At 43.2% G+C, this 23,785-nt stretch overlaps 1 long non-coding RNA gene across 2 annotated transcripts in view; it reads right to left on the bottom strand.

The window, feature by feature from the left end:
* Positions 1–23,785, bottom strand: part of LOC142491027 (uncharacterized) — a 192,780-nt gene that overhangs the window by 18,411 nt on the left and 150,584 nt on the right. For both annotated transcript variants that reach the window (XR_012800229.1, XR_012800230.1), the window contains exon 4: positions 3,184–3,331. This is a non-coding gene — a long non-coding RNA (uncharacterized LOC142491027). The remainder of the gene's footprint in view (positions 1–3,183; positions 3,332–23,785) is intronic.

Below are 23,785 nucleotides of genomic sequence, written 5' to 3'. Positions count from 1 at the left end.
ATATTTGTAAAATTAACTAGCAATATTATGACACTTAAAAAAGATTTTTTCAGAATTTTTAAATAGTTTAAGTAGTTTTTTTTAAATAGCCTCCTAAATAAATAAATAAATATATATGTATGTATTTATATGTATATATATATACATACATATATATTTATTTATTTATTTATTTAGGAGGCTATTTAAAAAAAACTACTTAAACTATTTAAAAATTCTGAAAAAATCTTTTTTAAGTGTCATAATATTGCTAGTTAATTTTACAAATATAAAAAGTTATAAAATATATATTATATATATATATATATATATATAATATATATTTTTTAATATATATATTTTAAATTATCTTGTTCAATACAATTCACTTCCATTAGCCTTGTAGTTTACAGTATCTGCTCCCGTTTTTTACATATTTTTTTATATTTTTATATTTTTTTATATTTAAAAGGTCCAATTCAATTATTGAATCATCAAGAGTTATGTGGTTCCCGTTGTATTATTTGTTTTTTTTAATTGATTTAAACATTATCTTTTTGTTTACTCTTCCAGCAGGAATAAAAACATGTGCAAAAGGGGTTGTAAAATTATAGGGAAGAAGCTAGCCCAGTGTATAGATTCATTATCAGTATTTTAACAATATATTATATATGTATGTGAAGTTTTTTAAAGTTGTAATAAAGCTTTATTGTGTTTTATTATTTGTGTATCATTTGTAATGCATTTTGAGCTAATTATGTAATAGCTGTGCCTCTCTAGTTCAGCATTATCTATGCAGATTGATTAGTCTAAAACAGAATACCATTGGACTACTATTAGAACAGGACAGCTGTATCCATTTTCTGTGATGTGCATAGAGAAGTTGCAGAGAGCATTGAGTAGGACCACAGAAGAAGTCAAAAGACGAAATGCGTTGGGCTTTTTGTGCGTCCAGACCAGAAAGATATTATCAAAGATGGTCTGGTCCGAGATCGTACAGGACTCGTCTGGGTGAATCACCTCTGCCAGCACGATCTTGAGCCTCAGTGAGGTTGGCTTTGGCCATGATCTTATAGTCTGTGTATAGAAGCGAGACTGGTCACCAGTTCTTAATTTGGCAGTGACCCCCTTCTAGGGCAGCAAAGTCAATACTGCCCATCTACATGAAAGGGGCATCTCACCGACCTCGAGGGCTTCCTCAAGGACCTGTTGGAAATCAGGTCCCAGAGTCTCCCGGAGGGATTGGAAGAACTCTACGGTCAGCCCGTCCAACCTAGGAGATTTACCGTAAGGTATGAGATGGAGGGTGTCAGAGAGCTCAGCTACAGTAAGAGGATTATCCAGCTTCGCTCTGTCGCCCTCGCTGACAGGGGTGGTGTTGATAGCAGGAGCAGGAGGGGTGGAAGATGCAAAATTCCCTGGCTTAGGCGATGTAGGGCTGCTACTGACTTTTACCTGATTGTAACGGCTACAGTAATGAAGGGGTTAACTCCTCCTACAACCTTCTTTGTAAGCCTAACCACCCACCCTGGGGCTACTCCTCATCCAAATGATTGCCTTTTCTCTCTCTTCCTATTCTAATAGCGATTAAATAAAACATGTTTTCTAACACATAATTATTTAAAAACCAGGTGAAGCACAAATGTTACAATGGTGCCAGCCAACAACTGGTTTTGCTCACACTGCTAGAGCTGGGCCTAGAAAAGCAGTGGTTGTGGGTGTTATTCCTGTTGGGTCTGACACCATTCCAGTCATTAGGTTGGTGACTTATGCTTATTATCAACCATATATACAGTAAGTGTGGAAATCCTTTTAGAAAATGTGGGATGGGACTCATTTAAATATACTTTGCATAGCCATTAGCACATCACTCAGGCATGCTCATTGTTCAGCACAGGCATAACTCCTTAATTTATTTGGAGGGACGCTTGAGGGGATATGTATACAACTTGGCGACAGCTAATACAATTCTCTCTGTCTCTCTCTGTCTTTCTCTGTCTCTCTCACTCTCTCCATCTCTCTCTCTCTGATTTTTGGACTTTGGCAAAATAATCTGTTGCATTTGGGTACGCAATGTGGACAGTTTTACCCATCTCTACAGGTGAGGTCAATGTAGGGCATTGCAGTTTGGCATAAGTTGTTGGAGGGTGAGGAGTTTTGTCTGTATCAGGAGAATGGAGTTGATCTCTCTAAAATAGCATTAGATAATTTTTAATATGGCTGTACAGGATGACTCGGAGAAGGCCATGCTGGTGGTAGCAAGTTTCGGGTTCAAAGGTGGAGGTCTTAGGTTAGGTGCAGTGGATCTAAGGGTTTACTATCAAAAGGGACGCCAGGGGTTCTGAAACCAGGAGTGCTCACTGGTCAGGAGCAGCAGTGATAATTGTCAGCTTCACAGGTTTTGGGACTAACGTACTTGCTGATTAGAACCAGGGATGTTTTTTGTGGTTGATTGTTATGGTTCTTTAAAGTCTGTGACCATGTGAACCTAAATTAAAGGTGTTTGGGATTATTGAGATGTGTTGGTACATGGAAAGGTCAAGAGTCAAATGAACAATGGCCAAGTTGGCTATATCTACAGTATATATACGGTATTTTAATACAAGAGGGTGCTTTACTGTGAACTAGAAACATACTTGTAGACCTTTGTTTTTCTTTGAAAGGGGAATTTAACACTTTTAAAGTTTAACCTCATAAAAGTAGAAATAAATCCCTCTAAATCTGAGACCATTTTAACACAGCAAAAAAAGTCACAGTAATCCCACTAAAAAGAAAACCATAGTACAAGAAGCACATTAGAGTAATTATCATATTTGTGATAATTGGTTCTGATGTATTTTGCCCAATGTTAACATTGCCAGGGAAGTTAAAATGTAAATATATCTTCTAAAAATATTTGTGAAGTTAAATATTATGTATTCTGTCAACATATCTTCATTTCCAAATTGGATCATTTTTGTTTGCACTGGGAAAGAGCCTATTTTCTATGGCTAAAAGGAATTCATGAGCGTTAAAGAGATTTGTTTGAAGGGTTTTGAAGAGCTTTGTAATGTGCATGGTTTTATAAATCAGCCCTATAATATGATAACCACTGCATATACTGCTGGCACATGTAAGCTTGTCCTTCAGATATAATGCTGACAAAGCAAATGTTTGATTAAGTGAATCCATATGTATCCATTTGACTTAGTCATAAAATGTTACCTCAGTGATGAACTTTAGAATAGGAAGTGCTGTCCTGTATCAACATGTTGTATATGCAAAGGCATCATTCAGTATAAAATTTGCAACGCAGGAGCCCGAATTTGATTTTAAACATGTATTGTAATCACAAAGTACTCACGAACATTTCCTGTAAAACAACAAGGTATTTTTACCATCGATTATCAGCTGCGAAGCTTGAGGGAAAAACAACATACACATTATCAAAGAAAATAAATCCCATTGAAATCATTTGAGATTTTTTTTTCTTTGATTAATATTATATTTTGGTTTTCATTAATTTTGACCCAGTTTTGCAGCCATGGAACTTTGAGAAATAAACATTTTTAAGTCCTATTGTATAGAATTGTAACTTTATCAGTTTTACACTAAGAAATATTTTTTCCTATTACACTTTTAATTACTTCTGAAGTTTGACTTCTAAAGACATTATACAACATTATGATGTACATAGGGCGTAAGATTTTCTGGGGGCCGCGGTGATTACAGAGGCCCCACTCTTCCCCGAAGGCATTTAAAGTAAACGCCGGGGGACCGTGCGAGGCCTATGTAATTTCTCTTAACTTGGCTTCCTGCAACGTGTCGCCATGGCAATCCGACATCAAATGATGCCCTTTTTGGGTCACCAAAAATTCTGCAGCTGAGTCAGAGTTTGCACGCAATTCTTTTTAATTAATATACTAATTTTGGAAATGCATTTTGGACAGTTTCACATTCTAGTTATAATGCATTTGTATATTGTCTGTGAGTCTACATTTTTGCACATACAGTAGGTTTGTCATGTTATACATAATAGATACTGGGTAATATTATTTATACCAATATCAATGAGCAAAGTGGTAAAATTTGAACACACTGAATAAATTAATTTCTCGTTCAATATAGAATACAAGAATATGATTATGATCCCCAATCTGTGCTAGTGATAAAGACTAATCATGTCAAACACGAGGCACCATTCTCTTGACCTCATTTTCAAGAAGGTCTATGGTCTTGTTAAACTAAAGGAATACTAATGAATTGCTATTTTTAAAAGTAAATCCATTCTTATTGAAGAACAAGTAAAAGTGAAAGTTCGAAAACTAAAAGTAATTTTACTCCATACTTACAACCGCAAACGCCTGCTACATTTCAATACTCCTTTATAATATACAACCGCAGGAGAAAATAGATACTACCCAACATATTGTACTGTAAGTACAGATGTAGCAGTTGTTTATGCAGCCATTAAAACTGGTGCGTTATTTAACAATAGCGCTATTGAAAACAATGGCTAAGAAAATAACGCACACATTATTTATAATTAATAATGCGTTATTTTGTTCATGATTTTGCATTGACATGATCATAACGCATGATACATCTGTATCTAACAGTACCTCACCACCACCACATAGAGTTCCCAACCATCTCTTACAGTATATAATCTATTAACTGTCCAACTAAAGGGTGTAGTTTATACCTGTAGATACAGTAAAACTTCTTCTTTGTATTTGTAGTTGGGCCAGATGCACTAAGCTTTATTAGACTATTTAAGTCATGTTAACCTAAATTAATATTAGGTTAATTATAACGCCTACGCACTAAAGCAAATAACATAGTGTTAACCCACTGCTGCTCCTTAAATAACGTATAGTTATTTTGTTGGCAGCCATTAGTGCTAATGCATATGGTATAAAGGCCATTTAGGTTAGCACAGGTATTTAACAGAGTGTCATTTAGGTCATGCCTAAAGGTGCCGTTAGCTCCGTTCAGACACTGAAATATGGGTTCAGTGAGAGAACAAACTATTTTGTGCCCCATAGCACTATATATATATATATATATATATATATATATATATATATATATATATATCCACCTCAAACCTCCCTCCAAATAACATATGGAGAAAAACACCTGTACTCAAAACGAAGCACACCTTAGATATCTGGGAGATATGATAATGAAATATGCTAAGTATATTTAATTCACTCTTAAAAGATCTCCTTAAAACCTATACTGACAAGCCTATCACCCCTTGTGATAAAGGTGGTACTAGTGTCAGGACCAACAGAATCAGAACCTATAATCTCTGCTATTCACGACAGCAGCTCTATCATTGAACTATTTTAGATGCTTGATAGCTCCACCGTCACAACATCCTTCAGAGCTCTACTGCTCCCACCAGTCCTCAGAGATTATTATTTACCTGATACAGTTCATTCCCTCCAGTAATGAGTCAATTCAATCTATTTCTGGGAAATCTCTAATCCATCAGAATACAACTATCTATAATTCCTTTTCATAGTCTATATATCTCTGACCAAATTATATAGATCTGTTTACAGTAGAGTACTTAGATCTCTGGATCTTTCAAAGAAATAATCAATATATATATATATATGGTAATTCCCCAGACTTTTACTGTAATGTATTAATTGCATATATGAAAAGTGGTGCACTTGGGCATGCCCTTGTCTTTTCTTTCAACTCCTTAAAAGTTAACATGTTTCCATTATTTATATTTACAAGCGGATCAAGATTTGTTATGCCCTTGTTGGAATGCAGTCTGCATCAGGCCTGGGGGGAACTTTAAATTACCTTGTATGGATAGGAAATTTTAGCACATACTGTATTGGATGCACCAAACTGCCTCCTCAATATTTTCAAGTAGCCCATGTATCATTTATTAATGGGTTCTCTTTTGCCGCTATACAGTAGGTACCTCCCAGCAGGTCACATACAAACCCCCCGCAAACTCTCAGGGGACACCATTTGTTCCTCTAATTCCAAGCATGTATATTGTCTGTTCCCCCTAATCCGAATCTATATGTGTCTCGCTATGCTTGCCAAATTGTATTTCCTGCTATCCTTTATAAAACGACACTGAGCGAGCTGTGAATGCAGGGACACTGTGTAACCCATAACTAGATTGTCCCATGGTCCGGACACGATTGAGCCCGGTAACCACTTATTATCTAACACTGTCTGTACAGAAGACTTCACCACCCGTGGACACTTTGCCACATGAGGCAACCTGATAATTGCATCAGGAAATACCTTTGCTTCAATTTTCAGGGGCTTATACCCACATTAGTTCTACATGACCTAAACGCTTATCCATCTGTTAGGATCTGTGAACGTTTACTTGTTCACTTACGCGTTTGGCATATATTTAACAGCCTGAACATACCAATAATTCAATTAAAATATGTTCTAGAGCACTTATCAGCTAGCCACTCGTGTGTTAACTCGTTAACACGTGTGTTAATTCGGGACTGTGGTCCAGCCATACTAGGGCTAATACATAATACACTTACCTAGCCGTTAGCCTGACACAGATCTCTAGAGCTACAGTTCTGCGTTCTGTTAAGATACCAGGTGTGAGGCTCAAATTTGTGCTGTAGGTCTGTCCAATTATAACGAGACTACCACAGCACCATGATTATTAGATAGCTGAACAGAAAACTGAGACTGCCTGTCTGGAGTGCAAGCAGATACCAACATTGCACCAGCAGAGGTTTTTATGTCTTTTAATTCGCCACTCTTTCAAGGCTTTTGATACACTTTATGTGGGGACAGTCAGCAACACAATATTCTTGCGTGCACCATTTTTTAATATTAAGCATAGCTCACAATAAAGTTTACATTTTAACTAATACATCATCTCATTTCAGGCATCTTAACCATCTTTAGGTTTAGGGATTTCCCTTCCTACCCAACCCATCTACTGAGGTTGTTTCTTTGCCTACCTAGACTCTCGAGTGCTCTCACATACGTAGGGGTTCTTTCTCTCCTTTATTGTTTGTGATCCTTTATAAGGTGAAGTTTTTTTAATGGAAATTCTGTTTCTGCCTTTTCTACCAATACATTTGCTGATAGCCTTATTCAATAATTTGATGTCCAAATGTTTCAATATAATCGGCAACATCTGCAGGTTGCATATCAGTCTGGAAAAGCTAATCATTTTAACCAGGTGGCACCTGTATGATAGTTTAATGGTATTTTTTGCCAGCTTTCTAGCTCTGTGGTCACCTTCGATATAAATGTGATGGTGTTTGTCTCAAATCAGGAGGCGGACCCGCAGGGCTGAGGTAGGGATACAAATAAACCGACCACAACCCAGGGACAGAGTCCTGTATGAGTATCCGTAGTCGGTAAGGAAGCAAGGGTCAGGGCTGGTGGCAGAGTAGCAAAGTCCAGGGGACAGGCAGAGGTGAGGGCTGGTGGCTGAGGTACAAAGTCGAGGATGCAAGCAGAGGTCAGGGTAGGTGGAAGGCAGCGAGGTCAGGGTCACGGTCCGAGGTCAGCAACAGGAATTCAAAACAGGCAAGAGGGTAAAACGTAAATGCAAAGACCGACAGGAGCTGCAAACACACAGAACTTTGCTCGGCGACTCCCTATGGTAACTGTAGCCTTATAAAGCAGGCTGCCAGTACCCAAAATGGTCACAGAGAGCAGAAAGGGCAGGAGAGACAGAAAACTCGGACCATAGTGAAACCCCAGCACGGATAGAGCAGAATCCTTACATTACTCCTCTCCCCCCCTTGAGGGGAGACCTCCACTTCAGTGCTCTCCTACTTCTGAGAACGAATTCTGCTGAGTGGACTCCCAAGACCATCCATTAAAGGGTTGTTTAAGCTGCATTTTTAGATATCCATTTCACTATTATCACAAAATAAAGCATATTGTATGTCACTATATCTTTTTACAGTGTGCTTTATATTGCTATTAGTATTGCACTTTTATTTGCACTTTTTTCACACTTTACTGCACTAGTTAGTGTACTTAATATGTTGAGCGCACACCATTTCTATTTTTTTCTCAGAGATCTTGCCAGAAGGCGGCTGACAATGCCTCATTATTCCATCCGGTCTCGGCGGCGATAGTGCGGAACTCAAGCGCATATCTAGCCACGGGTCGATTTCCTTGGGAAAAGTGGAAAAGAGAAGAAGCAGCAGTTACCTTGCGACCAGGCGTATCAAAAACTCTGCGGAATTCCCGGGTGAATTTTCCGATATCCTGAGTTAGGTCCGATCTTCATTCCCAGATGGGAGAAGCCCAGGCCAAGGTAGCGGCATAATGTACGCCCCCTTGGATCTTTGAGAAATAAATCCAGAAGGCATTAGTTTGAACTGAATAAAGCATTGAGTCAAAAAGCCCCGGCACCCATGGGGGTCGCCACTAAACGGTTGGGTGTAGGAAGTCGGGGTTCAGAAGATGAGGACATGGACCTAGAAACTAGAGTTGCAGCAGAAGGTCCTGAAGGAGCAGAACTAGGAAGAGGGGCTTGCACCCGGTCAGTAAGAGACCGGAGGTTCTGTTGCAGAGAATCCATGTGTCGGTCATTTTGTTTCAAATACTTCTCAATTTTGGAGAACATGCCAGCGTGCGTGCTCAAGACTCATCCCACCTAACGGGGTCCATGTTTGTGGGGCTGAGCATACTGTAACAGAGTGTTCACCACAAACAAGGCGGGATGGCTGTGATGATGCGAGGAACACGCCCCCTGCGGTGTGTTCCCTCCTTACCTGTTGAACTTCTGATCGCCGCCCACTAGCGTCGAGTCAAGATTATCTGATGTCTCTCTATATGGCGTGCGCCGCCCTCTAGCTGCGAGTCAAGACTCTCTGTGTGGCGGGCGCCGCCCTCTAGCTGCGAGTCAAGATCCTGTCTCTTTAAATATTCTGAAGCAAGCGTCGCCATCTTCCTTCCTGGCAAATCCTGCCCTCTTCCTCCTGACAGGAAGTAAGCTTCTCTCTGACTTCCTCATTGCTTACAGCTGCTGGTTCTGCTAACTTTAAATACTGTCAGTACTCTATGCTTCGCGTGCCTGCCCTCACATGCTGTTCCTGCCTGGATTGCATCACGTTTGACTGGTGGAGCGGGGGACCCAATCATGGTTTGGGGTAAGCAACGGGTGCGCCAAGCGCGTCGCGGATCACGGATCCTGACTATGTGTTGGGTGTGGGTTGTTGAGGGTAGAGGAAATGGGCACTAGGGTTGTTGTGTTTTTAAATGTTTATTGTGGGTAGCAGGGGTGGGTGAAGGTGGTATTTGGCCCGCGGTGGGTGTTCTAAGATAATGAAGGGGTTAAGTCCACCCGCTACCCCCCCCCACAAGGCCTAAACACCCACCAAATACCACCTTCACCCACCCACGCTACCCATAATAAGCCTGGCACGGGTGGTTAACCCCTTCATTGCCTTAGCGGTTAGCTGCTAAGGTAATGAAGTTGCCTGTAAATGCATTTTTATTGCATCGGATTGATGCTGGGGATCTTCGGTGCTGGTATTCGTGTGTATCACCTCCGGAGACCCCCAGCATCAATCCGATGCAGGAAAAATGCATCCCTCTCTCGTAGCCTTCTCACCAGGTTCACGCCAACTTTTTCTGGTGAGACGAATTTGGGATAAAATGGCCATTTTAAACCCTCGATAACCTAATTGAGGCTACTAAAATAAGGGGCTTTTTGCTGCCCACCTGGTGGCGTGTTTGGGCAAGAGCCAAAAATGGCGATAAAATGCTTTAGCCGCCTACTTATCAAGGCTTTCTGAATAGCTGTAGCTTTATTTGGCGGATAACTGCTAAAAAACCTTGATAAGTGGGTAATGAAGGCTACTAGAATAGGGCCCTAAATGAGAATGTCTTTCCTTTGCATTCTTTACATCAGCAAATACAGAATTGTGTGGGCGAAAATGATAAGGAACCATCTAAATAGTGATTATTTCCAAGTTGAAAAAAAACTACACGCAAACTGCAAATAAATGAGTGATTAAAACATTTAAGTGTTATATTAAATATGAAGAGGGTAATCCTATGAACTCTGACTCAGTCGTTCAGGATGTTTTTAGTCAAAAAAAACCATTGACACTTTGGACTATAAAGAATTACCCTTAAGTGAACTACCAGTTGCATACAGTATATCCTAAAATACTGTACAAAGTTAGAGAATTACTGTATGATGTAAGCACCACATTCATTTAATGCGGTGGTATTAAATATGATTCTCAACAAAAAAAATTGCAACACGTACTGTACTGTGAAGAACAGATTAATATATTGTTTTTCATGGCATAAATAAATAGTTCAGAGTACTTACTTTCTCGCATTTAATTCTATCCAATTTACATGGATGGCACTGAGTTCCAGCAAAATGGCTTTTTGCCTAAGTATGTATTAAAATTCTGATATCGCGTAGGATGAAGAAAGCAAGCTATTAACAGCAATTAAAAATGAAATAATGGCTGGGCTTAAAACACATAATGGAACTTTCTGAAATGTGCCAATTAAAGAGCAAAAACAAAAAAAGAGAATCCATTCAGTGTTAAAAGAAGCTAGATCTTGCTAAAAATAGGTGTATACAGTAGTTACTGTGGTACTGCTTAAGGCAAATCTTTATGTGTTGACACAGACTTCTCTTTAGAGAACGTACATGGCTGCATGATTAGTTTCTGGGAGGTGGGAGTCAGCCAGAAATAGTAAGCTCCACATCAACAGAAAGTGTGTTCATACTGTATATCTGCCAAATAAAGAAAACATTTGTAATATATTTCTGCATGCATTCTAGCAATGTATTGGTCCTGAATAAGTGCATCTTATTAACAGGTTATGAAATCGTTTGATTAACATGAGTATTCTGCATAGATGTAGATGTACTATACTGTATGTACAGTATGCTTCAAGTGTAGTGAAAGAGCTGAAGGTATTATATGCCTGAAGAAGATACAGTATTGAAAGGTCTGAAATGTTTGTGCAACTACGTATAGCCAGACATAATGAGCTTTGGTGTTTACAAAACCAAAGATTGATCATCACAATAGGAAATATCATAGAATTATATCTCCTGTAAACCCGTTTCTAGATTTTTAAATTACAGCAAATGCAAAAGGGTCATAATAGTACATATGTATGTATTAAGAAATTTGAAGAAGATCTCATTTAAGATTTAATTTAAAATAGGCTAGGACACCGAAATAGATTTCCAATGTATTTGATGTAATAAGCTTTCCTATCTTGTGTATCCTGTACCATATGGTTTGTGATGTAGTTAAACGGCAAACTAATTAGAAACTGGGACTCTAGGACCTGATTCCCAGAAATTGCAGCTGACTTTACCACAGATCTGCTGACATGATCCATACTCATCCTATCAATTATTAAAGTTAAATGTGCTGGTGCCCAATATCAGGTTGATGAGACAATGGGCAATCGGTGCCATTGGCACATCAGACTCAGGTACGATTATTGGGTCAGTGTACAGTATTTATAATGCATAGGGACAGTTCTACCAATACAGCAACTGAAAGCTCAGCTCCACAGAGCTCATAAGAAGAAAGGGTATGATGTACAGTAATTGGTTTGTATAATTTAAACATCCTTAAAACATAATTTTAACTTTTTGAGGTTTGCTTTAAGCTTAGTCAAGCGTATCTGTTAGAGTGGAGTTAGAAATGCCGAACCCCTGTCAAGCAATGATTTATTTCTCCCTTGGGCCCAGATCCATAAAAGGGTGCTTAGCTTTAGCACACACTTGTGGATATGGGCGTTATCACCAATAGCTCCCATCATGATGTCATCATAATTGTGCACTCCCCTTCTCTGTTTCCAAATTAACATTTCGAATTTACTGTAAATGTAACTTTATCTGTGTGATTTAAACATAAAAAGGCATCAGTCACCAAGCATTAAAACCTTAAATATGTTGCTGTCATTGACTAGCACAAACAAATTTAAAAGCGATTTTGGAAATGTATTGATTGCAATTTTGCCGAAAGGGAAGCCTATTATGAAACGTTTACTGTTGTCTTAGTGGCTTCTTATTAATAAATTGGCAACAAGCATTGAATTTTGTAATCAGAAATGATAGACACATTAATTTATTTATTGATAACATCTGATATATATATGGACTTCTGGTATGGTGCCAGAGGGAACTGTTGCAGGCAACCAAACTCTGGAGCAATAACATTTCAGAAAAAAGATCAATTCAAAAAGTTGACTGAACCCACAAATAGAATCGGATGTGGAGCAGCTCATGAGCAGGCATCTGGGCAGAAAATCCTCCATGGAGCTGTAACGGGTATTCCCCCCCTCCCAATCGCAGATATAGTGTGGGGTGCAAGGGAACATACAAGGTTACCATAGGTGTGGTGCATTACCTGTTGGCTCGCAGGAGGGCTGAGCTTCTGCCACGGGGAACCTGGGGCAATTATACTAGGGGTAACCACTTACTCAATTCAGCGCCTCCACCTGCGATGGCTCCCACCAGAGGGGGAGTGGTTCCTCACAGGACAATCACAACAATCAATACTCATACACAGATATATAATAACTAATACTATTTACTTAGGTTAGAACAGAATATAACACATCATGACAGGTATCACATAACCGGTGTCCCTCTCACGAGGAGACACTAACTGCGACGTCCAGCAGGACGCTTCCCCAACACCAGGTGATCCCACCCAGTGTCCAAAGAACCCCACCCAATGTCCCGCACTCTTGGAGAGAACGTGGGTGACTGCGCAGTCACAGTTACACTAAGGGGCCCGTTGGTGCACTTATGACTGTATGGTACCTGCCGAGCACTCCGGTACTCGGATCAGCAACTGGCTTCGCAAAGGGTCAGACGTGTGATGAATCCGTCTGATCCTCCAACCGAACTCCTTTGTACGCAGACCGCCAGGGCGGTCTCCCTCTGGAATAGTCTCTGCGGACCCCAACGTGGGTCCGAACCGCTTTACAGGAACCGCAGCGTCCGCTGAGTCCCTAACTAACACTTGGTACTAACGTGACAGGAACCCTAACCTAGGGCCTGTCCCTGTGGTACCGCAACCTAAAGTGGCTTTGGGGAAAACTCCTAGAGGCCTACCGGGGTTAATAACCTGCCCCACTCCCCTAACTCTTCCCAGCCTTGACTGTACTTACTAAGACCTAACGAGTCCCAGCGCCTACAGCAGCAAGCTGTAGCTCACTGGATGCTGCAGCCAACGTGCTGCGCAACAAGGTGCCTGCCTGTCAGACCTCACAGCACTAACAGCCGTGACTCTGACAAGGCAGCACTCTACACTAAGGGCAGCGTCCCTATCTTGGGCCTCCCTAAGCATTTACCCACTAAACTAGTGGGGAGTTGGGGCCTACCTGGGGTGTAGGTACCTATATGGGGCAGGAGCTGCACTCGCTCCCCGCACCCTTCCTTCCCTCACAGCTCCCTGACTCCAACTCTCTGTAACCTTTCTTTCCCAGCTCCCACTAATGTAAGTGGCAGGGTCCCTAACCTGAGGGCTGTCCCTGGCAACACTCACCTTACTGGGGAGCTGAGCTATCTCGGGCCCTGGGGGTGCTGGCCTAGTACAGGGAGTCCCTGACTCCTGTACCCTACCTCCTTCCCTGGGCTGCTCCGGTCTCTGACTGACTAGTGTGCTCCAACTGACAAAAACCCTGTCTGCACACAACATTGTTGCAACTCTGCAGCATGAGAATCTGCCAGCTCTATTGGCTTCAATGCTGCCTGTGACAAAGGTGAAAGTGCAGTCCCCTGAGGCTGCTGGGAATTGGAGTCCTTGGCAAAGCTCTTTTCTATGGGGATCGTGTGTGCGATCTTTACTGCGCATTGGCGAAGCTCGCGCCAAAACCAAGGGGGCGGTGCCCACCGGGAGAAGTCGCCGTCCCCTTCCCCCACTGCCACAGGGGTAAGGCAGGGGGCAAAGGAAAATCAGGGGAACCGGGGGTGACCCCCTTACACTCTCCCCCTGGTGAAAATACCAACGTCCCCGCTTGGAGAACAGCGGCACATTACAGAAAGTTACACAATAAAAATGCATTGCATAAACAATACAACGTAACATATTGACTATAACATCACTGATACATGGCATATCACACACAGTAATACCCGAAGCCAGCTGAGTGTTAGCTGCTTGCTGAGACCATTTGTGGGGTGCCCCTAACTTATCATGTGGGGGTACCTCACTTTTGCGTCCGTGAGCCTCCCCCGGAAAATTCTCTTGAAGAGCACACTCTGGGGTGACAGTCACCGGTTCCTCGCTACTTCCTCCCCCTGGTGGAAGGAATAGCACAGTGTCCTTTAACCAGGCCTTTACCCGGCCATCCGCGGCATGGATGCGGTAGGCCAGGAGGCCGGGACCTTTCCCGCGGTCCACTACCTGGCGAATGAGGCGCTTCTTTTTGGGCTTAAAGGAGGCCAGTCTCCCTGAATCTTTCCCTACACAGTCCTTGTCCCTACGAACTTGCGAGGCGTCCACTGGCAAGCGAGAAATGGATAACGTCTCTTTTCTCAAAGTCTCTGTTTCACCCTGCAAGGAGTAAAGGGTTGATACCTTACCACTGCGGTGATTCCCGGTGGCCAACAGGTCATCGGGGACGCTGTCAGTTCCCACCTCAGCTGTCTTGGGACATGTCCACAACACTTCTGGGACAGTCCACTCACTGGCTTGAAACTCGGGAGCATTGGAACCCAGTCCTGGAACCATTTGAGTCGGAGCACATGGGCTCACACTCGGTTCACGTGTGCTGACACCTGGATGTCCAGCTACATTCTTCTGCTCCGCATGAACGGTAGTTGGAGCATTTTACACGGTCACCTCCACCGGAGCCTGTGGGGAGCAAGGGGGTTCCTTACCACTCTGCTGACATGCGATGGGTTTCTCTTCATCTGGAACGATAGGCGGTAGGTACTGGTCCACTCGTACTGTGGGACAGCTATCTTCTAGGGGGGACACCTCCGCCAGGACGCGATGTCGAGTGGAGCCATTCGCCCTGGTGTCCAGACTTAAGAAGCTATCATGCTCCGCGGTCACCTGGAGGCTCACACCCAACACCCCTGGGGCAGTCAACTCACCCTTGTCTTCATTAGCAGGTACTGATCCCACGCCTGGGACCGATGGTACCTCTGTAGGCCGGACTGGCCGTTGTAGGGCACACGGGCCCACAGCATCTGGATGTACTGCAACTAAGGTAGGTGATTCTTTGTCTCCAACTTCACTGGGGTGTTCCGCCGGCTGGCGCATCACCACGAGTGGCTGGTCGCTGGAATCACTGAAAGAAGATGGGAGTACAGACACCTTACCCTGTGATTCCTCTGTCTCCTCTGTATTACTGCTGGGGTGGTTCGCCGGTAGGCGTATCGCCACCGATGGTTCGTCCTTTTCCGTAGCTGGCTGGGCCTCAGTTCTTCCCGCTTGGTTGCAACGGGGAACTAGGGCAGCCTTGTCTGTCAGCTCCTCCACCGCCGTGGTTGAGGTAGAGCAGTTAACAACATCTTCATCTCTGGGTTCTGCCATCTGAGATTCCTGCTTGGGATCTGGGACTGAAGACTGCAGCAGCACAGGCTTTAGAAACTGTGCTCCGCAACAAGCACACTTGGGACCCCAGGTCGGTTTGCCACCTGGGAAGTCACACTGGTCACAAACACATCTTATGCACCCGTCATCAGCCACCACTGCCACCCGCCATTCTATTGGTAGCCTAAAGGGGTTAAAGTCCATACCACCAGATAGATTCAAATCCTTTTGTAGGCACGGGCACAGAAGAAAGGGTATTTTCCCTCCTTTTGTCCGCCATGCTCCATACAACTGCGGGTGTGTTTCTCTACATTCTGTACTGTCTTTAGTGGGAACAGCGGTTGCTGATCGCTGTTCACGGAGCTTGCTCCCCCTGGTGGACTGTAAAGGAGGGGCACGCTCTATCACTGAGTGGGTCTGGCTCTGCACTGAGTCACTCACATTGCGGGAGCGGAGCTCTGGTTTTCCCGCCAGTCCTGGGCAGATTTTTGCAACACAAGTTAGTGCAGGCTTGCAGTCAGCAGCACAAGTGCTCTCCTGCTTTGGCGGGAGACGCCATTTTAGGTGTGACTCCCTTGATGAGGGAGCCTCCATTTTGATCACAGGTCGGGTAATCTCACTAAGGCTCTCTGAGTATGCAAGAGGGTAGCCTTCTGGTGGGGCCTCTGGGAAATGCAAGGTCAGAGGGACATTTTCCCGGCATATTTCCTGATCCGTTACTAGCCATAGTCTACAACACTGGTCAGTGGGGTCGTACCGGTGCTCTATCCTCTTCCACCCTTGGTCTATGCCCAGGAGTCTCCCTAGGGCCTCACAAATTTCCCTCAACTTCACGGCACTACTGGGAACATCCCCTACTACTAGCACATGTCGCGGGGATACTACTGTCCTCTTGGTTCGTTCGTGGGTCTCATGGCTTGCAGGCCCAAACATGGTGAAAAAATCTAAATTGGCCAATTTGGAAAAAATGAAAACAGGGCACCCCAGGTCTCTCTCAGCAGCGCCTCCAAATGTAACGGGTATTCCCCCCCTCCCAATCGCAGATATAGTGTGGGGTGCAAGGGAACATACAAGGTTACCATAGGTGTGGTGCATTACCTGTTGGCTCGCAGGAGGGCTGAGCTTCCGCCACGGGGAATCTGGGGCAATTATACTAGGGGTAACCACTTACTCAATTCAGCGCCTCCACCTGCGATGGCTCCCACCAGAGGGGGAGTGGTTCCTCGCAGGACAATCACAACAATCAATACTCATACACAGATATATAATAACTAATACTATTTACTTAGGTTAGAACAGAATATAACACATCATGACAGGTATCACATAACCGGTGTCCCTCTCACGAGGAGACACTAACTGCGACGTCCAGCAGGACGCTTCCCCAACACCAGGTGATCCCACCCAGTGTCCAAAGAACCCCACCCAATGTCCCGCACTCTTGGAGAGAACGTGGGTGACTGCGCAGTCACAGTTACACTAAGGGGCCCGTTGGTGCACTTATGACTGTATGGTACCTGCCGAGCATTCCGGTACTCGGATCAGCAACTGGCTTCGCAAAGGGTCAGACGTGTGATGAATCCGTCTGATCCTCCAACCGAACTCCTTTGTACGCAGACTGCCAGGGCGGTCTCCCTCTGGAATAGTCTCTGCGGACCCCAACGTGGGTCTGAACCGCTTTACAGGAACCGCAGCGTCCGCTGAGTCCCTAACTAACACTTGGTACTAACGTGACAGGAACCCTAACCTAGGGCCTGTCCCTGTGGTACCGCAACCTAAAGTGGCTTTGGGGAAAACTCCTAGAGGCCTACCGGGGTTAATAACCTGCCCCACTCCCCTAACTCTTCCCAGCCTTGACTGTACTTACTAAGACCTAACGAGTCCCAGCGCCTACAGCAGCAAGCTGTAGCTCACTGGATGCTGCAGCCAACGTGCTGCGCAACAAGGTGCCTGCCTGTCAGACCTCACAGCACTAACAGCCGTGACTCTGACAAGGCAGCACTCTACACTAAGGGCAGCGTCCCTATCTTGGGCCTCCCTAAGCATTTACCCACTAAACTAGTGGGGAGTTGGGGCCTACCTGGGGTGTAGGTACCTATATGGGGCAGGAGCTGCACTCGCTCCCCGCACCCTTCCTTCCCTCACAGCTCCCTGACTCCAACTCTCTGTAACCTTTCTTTCCCAGCTCCCACTAATGTAAGTGGCAGGGTCCCTAACCTGAGGGCTGTCCCTGGCAACACTCACCTTACTGGGGAGCTGAGCTATCTCGGGCCCTGGGGGTGCTGGCCTAGTACAGGGAGTCCCTGACTCCTGTACCCTACCTCCTTCCCTGGGCTGCTCCGGTCTCTGACTGACTAGTGTGCTCCAACTGACAAAAACCCTGTCTGCACACAACATTTTTGCAACTCTGCAGCATGAGAATCTGCCAGCTTTATTGGCTTCAATGCTGCCTGTGACAAAGGTGAAAGTGCAGTCCCCTGAGGCTGCTGGGAATTGGAGTCCTTGGCAAAGCTCTTTTCTATGGGGATCGTGTGTGCGATCTTTACTGCGCATTGGCGAAGCTCGCGCCAAAACCAAGGGGGCGGTGCCCACCGGGAGAAATCGCCGTCCCCTTCCCCCACTGCCACAGGGGTAAGGCAGGGGGCAAAGGAAAATCAGGGGAACCGGGGGTGACCCCCTTACAGAGCCAAAGCTGTAGAAAGGGGAGAAGCCAGACAGGTAAAAATAAACTTCATAAAGGACATCTCTGATTACAGGGCAAGCGAGCAGGGAGAATCTGAAGAACAGCAAGGGGCCTTGTTAGAGAAACAACCTGTGAACACGCTGAAATGGCCAAAGCAGTAGCAAGAAAACTGATGCCTGCAATGAGCAAAAAGTTTAATGATCAGCAAAAACCCTGAAAGACTTCAAGTGTGAGCTCTCTCTGCAAAATATAAGAATAGGAGAGGCTGAGACAAAATGGGAGGGAGGCATGGTACCTGTGGATGCCTAACTCCCTTTTTGATGACATGACATAATTAACAAAAAAATTGGATTGGTGGATATACCACGTATGTACCATTTGTCAGTCAAAAGTGACATCACAGGCCTGTCATGTCTCATTTGACTCCAAGAAGGTGGAGAATTAACATCATCTGGAATTGTTAAAGACAAAGATGGGGTCGTTTCCACGGGGAGGGTGGTTATGACCCCCATTTATTTTAGGTCCGGGGACCCCTGCTTCCTGAGGTACAGACCCCGGTATGGGGTGCCTGTACCTGTATCCTGCAGGTTTAGTTCATCACGTGACAGTGGACATTTATGGATACCAGCTCCCCCTAAATAGGCCTGTACCTCGGGAAGCAGGGGTATCTGGATCCGAAAAGAATGGAGGCCAGATTGCATGGGTACAGGTAGAACACTGAAAAAGACACTCCTACAGAATGGTATATGACTTGCGATAACTCTTTCTGGGTACCCGATCGATATAGCAGTGATCGGAGCTACCTCAATAGGCCCCTAAGAGTTTTTTCTAATTCAAAATAATAAGACCATACAGTACATACGCAATTTTCTACCCTGCTCCTGGTATTTTAAGTTTTGCACTTTAAATGTGCAAGGAAATAAATGCAATTTATGCATAAGGTTTTTTTTTTAAAAAAATTTAAAAAATGCTCAAATATATATTTTGTAAAATTTGTACCTAGCGCAAGAAACCCAGAGGGTTATTTACTGAAGTCTCCTAGTGGCAAAACCAGAATGACACAATATACTGTATGAGAGGAAATTAATTTCATTCTCCAAGTCAGCACTCAGAAGCCATGCTTAAGAAGTTTGGATTCACATCAAGAATTAAATTGTTTTCAAAATAAACGGTGCCAGATATCGACCAAAGAAAAATGCTTTTTTAAGGGATGTAGATGTTTGCAGTCAAAGCAGAACAGAACTGCAGATACAGTAGCTACAGGTTGTCATGGTGATGATGATAAGTGTGACTGAAGCCCAGGGAGGTTTAAAAGCAGCATTTCATGTTCAGAGGGAAAGAAACAATCACTTTTAAATATGAACATGCTGATTGTGTAATGATCCTGTCTCAAAACACTGCTAAATGCAAAAAACTTTCAGAAATCAGTAATAATCAACATTTTTATGACAAAGTGGGACAGATTCAGAATTCTTCTTGCATTAGCAACATGTTCCCTTGATTCCTATTCTACTAAAAAAAACTATACAAGTTAAAAAAAAATGGATTTAAAGCTGTCAAATGATAAGTGAGGAAATCTGCATTAACAGCCATCCTAATCAATGCGATCATATTGTAGAGCACATGGTCAGCGCCTCAGGGGAGAGCAAAAGATGGCATAGCAAATCATTGCAGGCACATATGGCAGCAAACAGCTTGTCATCAAACTCCAAAGAGCAAAATAAAAAATATGTAATTATTGCAGAAAGAAACATGTCAATCCATTGGTAACAAAAGTGGCCAGCAAGGCAAAGATAATCCATGTCTAACTGACCTCATAAACATATAAGTGGACTACAATGATATCTACTCTAACATGTCCAGCACTAAACTACCCTAATGCACTTGTATGCTAGGGGTTTAGGGAGAAATTGCTTCTTTAAGGTACAGTAGATGTTCAAGCTACTCTTTTTTGGGAGAATTTAGGCTACGGGAACTGGGTGTACCTTAGGGTCGATCAGTGGCCTTTGACCTCCAGGGATCATCGGTAATTTATCAAAAGATTAGAAATTCAAAAAAACTCTGTTTTAGTGCTGAGTCTAACCCTTTGATTGCCGGAGGGGCAGAGGCACCAGAGTGTCACAGCCCCTGTGGCACTTTGATCATGTCACCACTCTTCGGAACTCTGCAGATACCAATCAGAATAAAATAAACCTGCGCTCAGGGGAAAAAAAATCTACTTAAACTATAATTAGCCTGGAACCTTAAAAACTAGATCTGAGAACTGGGCAGCTGAAATGGGTGATTTGGACCTTTAATACTATAGTGCTAACTCCTCCACCTGAGACATGTATTAGCACTAGGGGGAATAAAATGGGCCTACAGTATTTTGCAAAATAAATGAGTACATCAGTATTACTGTAGGTGATACCTTTTTTATTTGGACTAATAATTGATATTTCGGGACACGCCTTTGAGAGTTCTCTCTCTACCTCAGGTCAGCAATACTGATCTAGAAAGTTTCCATGAGTTAAACACAGATGTCAAATCCAAGATAACAATCTAAGGCAGATGAGGCAGAGAAAGAAATGGCAGAGGGAATAGTAAATAAACAGAGAGGGCAATAAATCTTTGAAATGAATAGTGAGTAATTGTGAGGATCTGTTAGTCACGCCGCCCTCGGCGTGCTCCCTGTTTGCCCCGGCCCGCGACCGGGTTCTCTGCTTCCTCCGCCTACTGCAACACGTCATCTGGGTCGTTCACCACCAGCCGCCGTACTACGGGCGGGCGCGCATCACACGTGGAGGTAAATGCAGAATCTCCTGCCCCCGCCTTCAGGTTGCACCTGCGCGGTGGAGTCATCGGTGCGCAGCGCGCATGTTACGCTCGCTCGATGCACGCATGTAACGCATCATCAATCTTCAGCAGCAATCCTTCTCACACCTGTCTCCTGCACCACTACAGCAATCACAGCCTGCCCTGAGGACGCACCTCCTCTCTGTCTGTCTATTCATTGGTTCCTCTCTCCTATATATGCTCAGCCAGCCCACTGGCAACTCGGCTGAGCATAAACCTTTGTTTCGATGTGTTCAGTGCTATGCTTACCTCCACAGTCTTGTCTTGATTCTTGGTTCCTAGCTACACTGTTCCTGTCCGCTGTTACCTCTTGGACTCCGCTCTTCTATACTCCTGACCCCGGCTACCAACAACGATCCGCCCCTCTCCAACCCCGACCTCGGCAAAGTACCACGACTATCCTCATCTCCCCAATCCTGACCATCGCTAAAATTACCTGCAACGATCCGCACCTCTCCAACCCTGACTTTGGGAAGTATCTTGACTATCCTTACCTCTCCAACCCCGACCCGGCGACCTCGACCAATCTACACTCCAGGCGCACCCAAGTGGCTTTGGGTGGCGTTATATATCTATCCCCAACTCGGCCCCGTGGTCACGCCTTGTTTGTGGTGAGCACTGCTTTACAGTAATGTAGAGAGCATGAATGACCATCCATCAGCAGTTTGAAGGTGAGTTCCCAGGTAGGAGAGAGAAGGGGTTAAATTGTAAAATTAACAGACAGGCAGGGAGAACCATTATTAAAAAAAATCTGATAGAGTATACTGTACTATTAAGTCCTGTTTTTAGGGTGTCTACAAGCATTATCATTTTGAGTTCAAATGTATTCCATTCTTGAGTTTGCTTTTCACAATGATCTCTTCGCACAAATGCTTCCACTGCAGTCTGGCATCTGGAGAAATGACATGCAATTCAGCACACAGTCTCACCTTTTGCATCAGGTCCATTTTAACATGGGCTATTATAAGCATGTGCCTGCCATACAGTATGACACAACTTTTCAGCACAACCTGTGTAAAGAAGTGTAGCCAGTAGAAAAAACTCACAGATAGCTGTTTCTACAATTTAAAATTTTAAATCATTTATGTTATGATCTGACTGTGACAAGTGATGTCCCGCCAGAGTGCAATATCTTCATGGTAAGTTATTATATGTCTATGTAGGTCCATTCTAGTCTGCTTGTCCTAAAATATCAATTGTTAGTCCAAATTAAAAAAGGTGTCACCTAATACTGAAATACTTATTTATTTTGCCGTATTGCAACTGGACTAACACGGCTACTTCTAGTTAATTCAAGATGGAAGACATCCCCTATATAAAATATAATCCCTTACTAACCAAACCAGAGGGGTGGGTTACATATACAATACATAAATGTGTTGATAAGTATTTAAAACACTTAAGCCCCTTAATACAACAATAGTATTTTTATGTAGGTAGGATAAGTGGCTTCTGATTCCACTGTCAGTGGTTGGCAACATGTTGCTCTTGAGCTGCATGCTGCTCTTTCAGCAACTACCGGAGGCCAATTTTGGGGGCCCAGACCATCACCAGGCACTTCCTCGTTCCCCTTTCTCTGCGTCCAATAACTCATTCATTTACCAGTTCGTTTGTGTGCACCGCCACATCAGAAGTTGTACCCGACATTACACATCCGCCCACGTGGTCACTTTGACCACAGGACCAGAGGCCTCTCACTGCGCCCCATAGTAAAGGGCTGGAAGTGTGTGTGTGTTAATTTAGTCTGGGGGTGTGCAGATAATTGAGTGTGGTGGGAGGGGGAATGGAGTGTGGGGGGAAGGAGGATAATTGAGTGTGGGGTGGGATGGAATAACATAGGAGGGGAAGAAAGTGAGAGAGGAGAGGGGGAGAAAGAGGGGTAGGGGAAGAGAGAAAATAAATATGTACTGTAGGACTAAGCATATTTTGATTTATTTTGTGTGTTTTGCCCAAGGGTTGAAATGAAAATATTTTGCACAGAAAAATAATGAAACCACTAAATAAATGGACTAATTATTGTGAGACGCATTTTATTCCCTCACATAATTTTTCGTTTCTTTAATTCTGATTGAAATAAGTTTGTTATATGTTAATGTTTATTTATACCTATTAGTGTGTGTGTGTACTGTATATGTATGTACAGTATGATGTATGTGTTTGTGATGGTGTAAATTATATTCATGTACACTGTATATGTTGCAGCTTTCTAAATTTTTTCACCAACAAAGTTTTTAAAAATTGCTCTTCTTCCTTGAAAGGTTGCAGACCCCTGCACTAAGTCATGGTACACTTCTAAATTATAATAAACCTACTCTATGCCGTATTCTTCAATAGACAGTAAAACAGTGAATACTGTAGGTGATAAACAGTTTATAATAAAATACAGAGGATAAAATGTTACTAAGCTATAAAATGTCCACATGAGTCTTGTTTCCAGGTTTTGGGAATAAAAATCAATCTCCTCCATTTACAGTGGTGACTTTATAAGATTTTCTTATGACGTACACTGTAGCAATTAAAATGATACATATCATCATGAATAATTCCGTCAGCTCACTGTAGGAATGATCAGTTTTCACCAGTCTCGTGAAATGTTATATTTTACATTCCAGACTCCTTAAGAAACTAGAAGAAAAGTTCCAAGTATTGGAAACTCAATCATGTTTTCATAACCAATATAAAAAATAAAGAGTATTCCTCTTCTTTTATTGCTTGAATAATTACTTTTTAGATTCACAGAATATTTGAAGCTTTAAAAAAGAAATACAGAGCAAATATT

The sequence above is a fragment of the Ascaphus truei genome, chromosome 3 (assembly GCF_040206685.1).
Source record: "Ascaphus truei isolate aAscTru1 chromosome 3, aAscTru1.hap1, whole genome shotgun sequence".
Classification (NCBI taxonomy): domain Eukaryota; kingdom Metazoa; phylum Chordata; class Amphibia; order Anura; family Ascaphidae; genus Ascaphus; species Ascaphus truei.
Note: the sequence above shows the minus strand (reverse complement) of the source record. Positions and strands in the feature narration are given on the sequence as shown.